We start from the raw sequence: 10,859 nt of genomic DNA on the forward strand, positions 1-10,859 counted from the left end.
TTGGCAGCTTGTGCTGCAGTGCTCACAAAGGTATTCATCAAAGTGGTTGTGCAATAACTGTGTGCATTAATTCTTTTCCCTTTATTTGGCATTGGCCATGTTGATAATCAACATGATTTTGCTGATAAGTTCCCTTCCACACTTAGAGTAATGCTCAAGCAGAAGGAAAAGTTACTTCAGTTGATATGAGCCTTGCTTTAGCATAGGCGAGCAGGTGGCACGTAGGAAGGAAATCACTTTGTTATGACAGCTGCATTACCTGAAGCCCACTTTGTAGTACCTTGTGTACTTGCACCTTCCTCCTGCTTTAAAGTTGTTAATGGTGGGTGATTTTCATTGTAATAGTGCCTGATCTTACAAAAAGCTTTGACTTTCTAAAGCACACATGGAGTATATGACAGACCAAAACAAAATGGCAAGTAGCTTGTTGTCATGTTCAGAGATTCACCTTGGCTCTCTCCCTAGATCCCCATCATCAGAGAAGCCACAAATTCAATTAATTCCATGTGATATCTAGAAATGGCTGAGAGCACTGGATACAGCAAAGACTTTAAGACCAGGTAGCATCCCAGCTGTAGTGCTGAAAATGGGCACTCCAAAACTAGCCAAGCTATTCTAGTACAGTTACAACACTGACATATACTTGACCATATGGGAATTTCCCAGGGATGTTCTGTCCAAAGAAAGGAGGACAAATCTAATCCAGCTAGTTACCACCCAATCTGACCATTCTCAATCATCATCAATGTGATCGATGTGCTACAAAGTGGCACTTATTCACTAATATACTACTCATTGATGCCCTGTTTGGGTTTCACCTGGACCACTTAGCTCCAAATCTCATCACAGTCTTGGGTGAAATACAGAGCTGAATTCCATAGGTCAGATGACAGCAATTGCCTTTGACATCAAGACAGAATTTGACCAAATGTGGCATCAAGGAGCCCTGATAAAACTGAAGTCAATGGGCATCAAGGGGATAATACTCAAATGGTTGGAGTCACACCTCACACAAAGGTTTTTTTTATTTACAGCGTGGTAACAGGCCCTTCTGGCCCAATGAGTCCGCGCCGCCCATTTTAAACCCAAATTAACCTACCCGTACGTCTTTGGAATGTGGGAGGAAACCGGAGCACCTGGAGGAAACCCACGCAGACACGGGAGAACGTACAAACTCCTTACAGACAGCGACAGGAATCGAACCCCGATCGCTGGCGCTGTAATAGTGTCGCGCTAACCGCTACACTACCGTGGTTGTTAGAGGTCAATCATCCAAGCCCCAGGACATCACTGTGAGAGTTCTGCTGGGATGTGTTCTTAGATAAACCATCTTCAGCTGCTTCATCAATGACCTCCTTTCCATTACATTTAGAATATTGACATATACTCGACTGCATGGAAAATTCCCAGCTAGGTGCAAACCACAAAAAGCAGGACAAATCTAATCTAGCTCGTCGCCACCCAATCTGTCCACTCTCAATTATCAATAAAGGGATTGATATGCTATCACTTCTGACCAATGGTAATTTGGTCAGAAATGTGGCATCAAGATGACTTGGTAAAAGCAAAATCAAAGGGCATCAAGGGCAAGTATATCACCATTGCTTCATTGTTGCAAGGTGTGAACCTAAAACTCCCTACCAAACAGGACCGTGAAAATATCTTAGTACTTCTGAGTTCAAGGTGGCAGCTCACCACCACCTTCTCAAGGACAGTTCGGGATAGTTAATAAAAGCTGATGAGGCCCACATTTTGAAAAATGCGTTAAGAGTGAAGTCTTCTCAGTGTTGATAGCAAAATTTATGTAGCCAGGTGCTGAGCTTTAGTCCATTCCCTTCACGAGTGAAGATTCAGATTGCACCACTACCTTGTGCCTTTTTTATAGGGAGATGCATTGCCAAGTTCAGGGTTCATCCTATGTAGAAGTCTATGCCTGGTAGATTTTGGGTGATGATAATATTCCTCTAAGAATCTAAACATCGTTCATTTTGCAGATAATTAAGTGTCAGTGACATCTACAGCACATGACGCAGATGTATCCAGACAGATCCTGGAGAGCTGCATTGGTGTTTTGGTGCTAGTGATTGCCAAGTCAGGTGGGGTCAAGGTGAGTCAAGCAGAAGCATCTGAAGTGGAGTTGTCAAGTGAATCGTTGGACTAGAGGTGCACCCTGATACCAAATCCAGAAAGGATTTCACACCTCATTATTTTCTTCTGGGTGTCTGCAATTTAAGGGCCAGAATCTGATCTTGAGGACATCCTCCAACTCTACACAAGGGCCCCATGACTCTGCTTGAACATGTGTTCAGTGAACATATTGCACAGTGAAGATCATGGAAGTACGTAAGGAGCCAAGAATGGAGGGGATAGGCCTTACCCTTCGACAGCCAGTGCTCTGTACAGCTGAAATATGGCAGAGACCACAAATTGCTTGAGAATAAAGGTGTCATGCAAATTCACTGGAAACATGAAAACATGACATTGACCCTGAGAAATTTAATCTCACGATTACACAGTGATTGTATGTTCAGGAGCTACAAGTTATTTTGAGCTTCAGGCTCACATAAGTGGCCTGGAATGCCACAGATCTTTGGGAAAACCACAATCCTGACAAAGCATGCCCCCCATACAAAGTGATAGACTACCCAAAGGAGATGGTCGTCTTTTCTTGAGTAGAGAGTATCAGTGACATTCCGAATGTAACGTATGCTGCAAACTGAGACTGAAAGACCTGAAGATGAAGAATTCAGGATAACAGTGACCTGGATCACTGCAGGCAGAGCAGTTTACTGGAGTTTTGTATTCAGAAAGTGACGAATCTCTGTCACCACTGATTATGAAAACTTAACCTCAAGATACAAAGAACCCTGGAGAGCTGAAAGTAGAAGGTTGGTGATAAATACTTGGGAACACAGCCTGAGAATTGAATTCTTCCCCTTCTCCCTCAAGGTCCTCTGACATGTCAGCCTTAGCTCCCCACCCCCCTCCCTTCGCCTGTGGCTCCTCCATGAATTATCCAAGTCAAAGAGGCAACAACTGGTAAAATGACTTCTGTGTTTACAAAACCTAATTTTGTTGTCACATTACATACTACACTTCAAAAGTAATCAATTGGCTGCAAAGCATTTTAGGACACCCTGAAGTCATGAAAGGCACTGGCTAAATGCAAGTTCTTTCTTTTTGTTTATACAATAATTATGAGCCAAGATCCCTATTGACACAATGTAACAGTTTTCTCTAGTTTCAAGTTTCACCTTAAGGAAAAAGATATCAATTAAATTACACAATGCAACTACTCAAAATAGAAGTTAAATTTAAATTCAACTGCATTTAAAGGACTCACCCCTTGCCCATTCGTGACTTCCAGCCATAATGCTGCATGTAAGCTTAGATTCTCAGTACATTAGTAAATCTAACTTATGCACCTAATCTGATAGAGAGAAAGGATAAATGTTTCAGCCCTACCGGGCTTGTCCCTTTGACCTCAGTTAAAGATCTGCTCTCAAAACACCTGACCTGCACTTCATGTTTGCACATCATGAGCAGCAGAGAGAGAGCTCAGCCTTCTGCTGTATGTTACAACATTGCTAATATTATGCACATGAGCACATGGTCTATGGACATTCCAAGTCAATACCTCAAAGAAGATATCATTTGGCTGTAACATTAAACAGAGACCTTGCCATTTCTTTCAGGGTTCATAAAAAATTTTCAAAGAAGGGCAGGTCCATCCACCTAAGTGTTTTGGTCATGATTTATCCCTTAAATACTGGAACAGAATATCTGGCCATTGGTATTTTTGGAAAGTTGCTGCATGCAAATTAGTTGTTGTATTTGTTACATTATAATTGTGACTATGTTTCAAAAATACTTCATTGCAAAAGAGCATTATATAAATGCAAATTCTTACATTCTTTGAATTCTGTAGAGCCTTGATGTCCAAGAGAATCCACTGGTAGGCCAAGCAGCCCACCAGATCTGGATCAGCTCTATGCCAATATGTTGAGAAAGCTTCAAGAAAAACCACATTCTGGATTTCAAATGACTGTATAAACCCTTGGAACTTTGTTGTTATATTAAACAATTTTGATTGCATTGCACTGCTTTGATTATGAAGGTTGATTATGAGTGATTATAGAGTGACCTAGAAATCCATTGCATAATGGATTTTTTAAGCATGATGCAATTGCTTTAACCACAATATCATTCATGAAACAAGAAAAGCAACTAATAGTACATTTAGGGAAAAACTGATATTTTCAAAGACCAGCCAAGAATGTAGCGCATGGAACACACATGGGTTGCATCAAAACCATGAAACAGTCCTTGGAAAGCTGTCCGTGAAAAGGAATCAGTCTATATAATTAACATTTGATTTGACATTCATAGGAAAGCAGGTCATCACAGTGGAGCCATGCTACCTAAAGGCATCAACCACCAGTAAGTTTGTGGCAGTTAGAACAGTATATCTTTATTCAAAAGGAGAGGAATACAATAGATGGAAATTGTATGCAGAATTAGGGAGAGTGTTGAGCTCAAGAGTGGCTGTTTTACCTTCGGAAAAAATGGTATTGATACTATCGGGCCTGCAGCAAAATAAGGAGTGGATTTAGAGGTAAAGACAAGGAAACAAGGCCTCTAACTTGGAGACTCTATACTTCAAGAGACTTTTGGAAAGCATATTACTAGCTCCACCTGTCCAAGGGACAATGCATCCAAGGACTGATTTCAAGGACTCCATTGATGCATCTCTACCCTGAACTCTACCCTGGGCATTCCAGGTAGCAGCAGCTGATGTATGCCATATCCTACAGTTTGCAGTCGACCACCAGGTATACGTGGATTAGAGGGCATGTGCTATAAGGAGAGGTTGGACAAATTTGGGTTGTTTTCTCTGGAGCAGCCGAGGCTGAGGGCAGACTTGATAGAAGTTTACAAGATTATGAGAGGCATAGATAGAGTAGACAGCCGGTATCTTTTACCCAGGGTCGAAATGCCTAATACTAGAGGCATGCATTTAAGGTGAAAAGGGGTAAGTTCAAAGGAGATGTGCAGGGTGTTTTATACACAGAGACTGGTGGGTGCCTGGAATGCGCTGCAAGGGATCGTAGTGGAGGCAAATACGATAGAGGCGTTTAAGAGGCTTTTAGATAGGCACATGAATATCAGAATCAGAATCAGACTTATTATCACTGACATATGACATGAAATCTGTTTTTTTGTGGCAGCAGTACAGTGCAAAGACATAACATTACTATAAATTACAAAATAAATAAATACTACAAAAAAAGAAATAATGAGGTGGTGTTCATGGGTTCATGGATCATTCAGAAATCTGATGGTGGAGGGGTGGAGGGGAAGAAGCTGTTTCTGAATCATTGAGTGTGGGTCTTCAGGCTCCTGTATCTCCTCCCCGATGGTAGTAACAAGAAGAGAGCATGTACAGGATGGTGAGGGTCCTTAGTGATGGATGTCATCTTCTTGAGGCACCACCTCTTGAAGATGTCCTCGATGGAGGGGAGGGTTGTGCCATGATGGAGCTGGCTAAGTCTATAACCCTCTGCAACCTCTTGCGATCCTGTGCATCAGAGGATCCATACCAGACTGTGATGTAACCAGTCAGAATGCTCTCCACAGTACATCTATAGAAATCTGTAAGAGTCTTTGGAGACATACCAAATCTCCTCAAACTCCTAAGGAAGTAGAGCCATTGGCGTGCCTTCTTTGTGACTGCATCAATATGTTGTGCCCAGGATAGATCTTCTGAGATGTTGACACCCAGGAATTTGAAGCTGCTCACCTTTCCACCATTGACCCCTCAATGAGGACTGGTGAGTGTTTTCCTGACTTCCCCTTGCTGAAGTCCACAATAAGTTTCTTGGTCTTTCTGGCATTGAGTTCGAGGTTGTTGTTGCAACACCACTCAACCAGCTGATCTACCTTACTCCTGTAAGCCTCCTCATCACCATCTGAGATTCTACCAACAACAGTGGTGTCATCGGTGAATTTACGGATGGGGTTTGAGCTGTGCTTAGCCACAATCATAAGTGTAGAGAGGGTAGAGCAGTGGGCTAAGCACACATCCTTGAAGTGCACCTGTGTTGATTGTCAGTGAGGAGGAGATGTTATTGCCAATCTGCACTGACTGTGGTCTCCCTATGAGGAAGTCAAGGATCCTGTTGCAGAGGGAGGTACTGAGGCCCAGGTTCTGAAGTTTGTTTATTAGTACTAAGGGAATGATGGTGTTGAACATTGAACTGTAATCAACAAGCAGTAGCCTGACTTTAGTCTTGTGGCGGTCTAAATGCTCCAAAGCAGAGTGGAGAGCCAGTGAGATTGTATCTGCTGTAGACCTGTTGTGGCGGTAAGCAAATTGCAGTGGGTCCAGGTCCTTGCTCAGGCAGGGGTTCATTCTAGCCATAACCAACCTCTCGAAGCACTTCATCACATTAGATGTGAGTGCTACTGGGCAATAGTCATTGAGGCAGCTCACCTTGCTGTTCTTGGGCACTGGAATGCATGCTGCTGTTTTGAAGCAGTTGGGAACCTCAGACTGCAGCAGTAAGAGGTTGAAGATGTCCTTGAATGCTCCAGCCAGTTGGTTGGCACAGGTTTTCAGTACCCTGCCAGGCACACTGTCGGGCCTGACACCTCGCGAGGGTTCACCCTCTTGAAGGATGTTCAGACATCGGCCTCCAAGACAGAGATCACAGGGTCACCAGATGCTGTGGGGATTCGCACAGGTGAAGTGTTATTCTCCCCTTGAAAGGCATTGAGTTCATCGGGGAATGAAGCATCAATGCCATTTATGCTGTTAGGAATATGCAAAGAATGGAGGGATATGGACATTGTGTAGGCAGAAGGGATTAGGTTAGTTAGACATTTAATTACTGGTTTGACGCAACATCGTAGGCTGAAGGGCCAATTCCTGAGCCGTATTGTTCTATGTTCTATAGAAGAGCATGGATGCCCTCTGCCAGAAAGTGGAATTCATCCCCCTCCCCTGAGGAGAAAGCAGCAAGTATTATGCATTTGTGTTTGTACCAGGAGTGTAAATATCTCACATATTCATGAGCTTGAAGTGAACTCAGAGTTCTTTTTGATCATAAATATATCAGTTTTTGAATATGCAATTGGAATGTGGCCATCAGAATAACATGCTGCTGACCAGTGCTTGTATCTGGAAAGCTTGCTTAACACCATTATCCTCAGAGAGTCTGCAATGGCCCAATATATTTTAGCCTCCAAGCTATATGGATTGATGGCTTTTGGATGACAAGCATTATAACGTACCTCCTTAGCCCTTATAACATTTCAGGCTCCAGATCATGCTTCAGAGCACAGTAATAAATGGTGCCATGGGGCCACTAGGAACCTAGTGGAGATTGCCATTAAGGTCCCCCAAGCGTGAGATTCTACTGTTTGGATTACTTGGTGGGGGAGCACCCTGCTGTATGCTCCAGAAAGGGCCTCAAGCCTTGTTGTTGTCTGCTGCAGGCTCCATAATATGGCCTTCCTAAGGATATAGCCTTAAGTAGTACACAGCAGCAGGAGCAGGAATTACTGAGAACCACGCCATTCCCCAAAGCAGCAAGACCTTTGACTCTATGACTCAATGACTTGTGTAAGATTACAATTGTGCTGTCCCAATCGTTTTGATATCTCTCACAGGCTTTCAGGCAGACAGGTCCCAAGTTTTTCATATTTATTTTCATCTATAGGCTTCCCCATTATTGTCCTGCTCTTGACTTCCCGGGACAGTATCTATGAGCAATCTTCTCCAGATGATCAAAGATTTGGATTTTGAATTTTAAATAGCAAATTACTATTGTGCCACATTGGTCTTTGACAATAGGCATCTCCATCAAGTAGGCTCACATCTCACATGTACAACTACTCCAATATGGAATAGCCATTACATCCATACATTTTGAAACACATTCACTAATGTTCTTCTTCTTTTGAATGCAAGGAATGGTTGGGCAAACAAATGGCCCACCCTCGCCAGCATAACTCTCAGTTGGAGGAGAGGACGCCTGTATTCACAGGCTGTTTCCTCAGACCTGGTCACCACAGAACCATACTCACATCTCATCCTTCCATACTTCCCTGATCTCACAATCTCTTTTGCTTGACAACATATGGATTGTTCAGACATGTCCTTCTTAGCTGCTCCTCCCCTCACCACGACTATATCATTTATAGTTTCAGATGTGCAGGACATCCAATCTGCCAAGGCCCTCCATTTGTTGAGTAGAGGGACTCTGCAGAGGAAGAAGACACTGTACTCATCACTTCCATCCAGCAACTCAGATCCTAGTGTTTGGAGGAATATGGGCCAAGTGCAGGCAAATGGGATTAATTTATATAGGTATTTTGGTCAGCATGGAGGAGTTGGGAGAAAGGACCTGTTTCCATGCTTTATAACTATATGAATCTATATATCCTTTGCTTTGGTTAATGAAGGCAAGCATCCCCATATGCCTTCTTCACCATCCTACCTAAGTGTGCTGTTACCTTCAGGGATCCTTGGAATTGTACACCAAGGTCCATTTGTACCTCATGACTCCTTAGGGCCACACTATTCAAGGTATATGCCCTACCATTAGTAAACTCCCAAATGCAATATCTCATACTTGTCAGAAATAAACTCCATCTACAATTGCTCTGCAACTCACAGAATATCATTCTGTAGCTTAAAACTACCCTCCTCACTATCAATAACACCACCAATTTTCACGTAATCTGCAAATTTACTAATCGTACTTCCTATATTCTCATCTAAGTCATTAACATACATAACAAACAGCAAGGGTCCCAGCACTGATCCCTGTGGTACACCACTGGTTGCAGGCTTCCAATCACAAAATCAACCCTCCACCATCACCCTCTGTCTTCTATTACCCAAGCCAATTTTATCTCCAATTTGCCTAGGCTCTAACCTTTTGGATCAGCCGTCCATGTGGGACCTTGTCAAAGGCCTTACTTAAGTCATTTCAGAAATGTGTTCCTTTCTTCAGCCTTTACTCTAATATTATCCCTATCAATATTAGGATAATTGAAATTCCCCAATACATATCCATAATTTGCCTAAAGATTTACTGCTTTATTTCCTCTTACTATTTGTTGGCTTACAGAATATTGCTATTAGCAAAACTCTAACTTTATAGATTTTGTCCTTGACTCCTCAAGGACATCTTTATCTGCTGCACTGTAATATGGCATAGAAATTCGACTGTCCCCATTTGGGTGTTAGGGTGTAGTAGAATGCAACAAGCATTTTGCCTGCTTTCTAACATCCTGTGATTTGAGACTACCCAAATCTCCATTTGAAAAATATTCAGTTTTCCTTTTCATCCTTCTAAAGTGAGTAACCTCATATTTGCCTACATATGTTATAATCTGCCACTTTCTTATTCAGGAACTTGTCTATATCTCTTGTGTTCTTTTAACAGCATACTTTCCAATCTAGCTTACATTCTCAGAAAACCCGAATACACTACAATCAATGTCTTCATGTAAGTCATTGATGGGTTAGTCTAAGCACTGATTCTTGTGGCACCCCAATTACTACAGCCTGCCAACCTGACAATGACAGTTTTGCCCACTTTTCTGTCCTTTAATCCTATGAAGGCTTATCTGTTGTAACAGACCTATCTGTTGTAACAGCCTTGTACATGGCACTTAACAAGTACATTTCTATAATCTAAATATAATACAGCCACTTGTTCCCTTCTATCTAAATAAATTTGTCAAATATGATTTACCTTTCAAAAACACGAGTTGATTCTGTACAATTGGATATGGTGGGGTGGTAGAATGTTATAGTTTATTGCTGGGGAATTGAATATAACAGTAGGGAGTTATGCTTCAGTTATATAGGGCATTGGTGCAATCAAATCTAAAGAACTAGGTACAGTATTGGTCTCTTTTTTAAAGAAGAATGTTAATGCATTGGGAGCAGTACAGAGAAGATTTACTATTCTGGAGGTTGATTATTTTCAAAGAAAGGTTGGAAAGGCTAGGCTTGTTCCTGCTGATGTTTAGAGGAGTGAAGGGATACAATTGAAATATATCAGATCATGAGGGTTTTTGACAGGGTGATATTTCTTTTTGTGGGAGAATTTAGAACCAGGGTGATTGTTTAAAATTAAGGGAACATCTATTTAAAATAAAAAAGAGACAAAATGTATCTCATTGGGCTGTGAGTCTTTGAAACGCTTCTTCTCAAAGGGCAGAAGAAGCAGAATTTTTTAAATCTTTTAAAGTCGGAGATAGATAGATACTTGATAAACAAGTGGCTGATAAATTTCCATGCACAGTTATGAGAATAGAGGTCACAATAAGACTCGCCATCATGTTATTCAATAGTGGAGCAGGCATAGAACATAGAACAATACAGCACAGTACAGGCCCTTCGGCCCACAATGTTGTGCCAACATTTTATCCTGCTCTAAGATCTACCTAACCCTTCCCTCCCACATAGCCCCCCATTTCTCTATCATTCATGTGTCTATCTAAGAGTCTCTTAAATGTCCCTAATGTATCTGCCCCCACAACCTCTGCTGGCAGTGCGTTCCACGCACCCACCACTTTCTGTGTAAAAAACTTACCCCTGACATTCCCCCTTATAGCTTCCTCCAGTCACCTTAAAATTATGTCCCCTCGTGGTAGCCATTGTCTCACTGGGAAAAGTTGCTCATGGAAAGCTTCAGAAGCCAGCACCATGTCTGTATGGAGCAGATGTTATTAGTCTAACAGGAGACATAAGAGACTGCAGATGCTAGAATCTGGAGCAAAAGCAATCTGCTGGAGGAACTCAGTGAGAACCATAGAACCATACAGCACAAAACAGGCCC

Source organism: Pristis pectinata, chromosome 3, assembly GCF_009764475.1.
Source record: "Pristis pectinata isolate sPriPec2 chromosome 3, sPriPec2.1.pri, whole genome shotgun sequence".
Taxonomy (NCBI): domain Eukaryota; kingdom Metazoa; phylum Chordata; class Chondrichthyes; order Rhinopristiformes; family Pristidae; genus Pristis; species Pristis pectinata.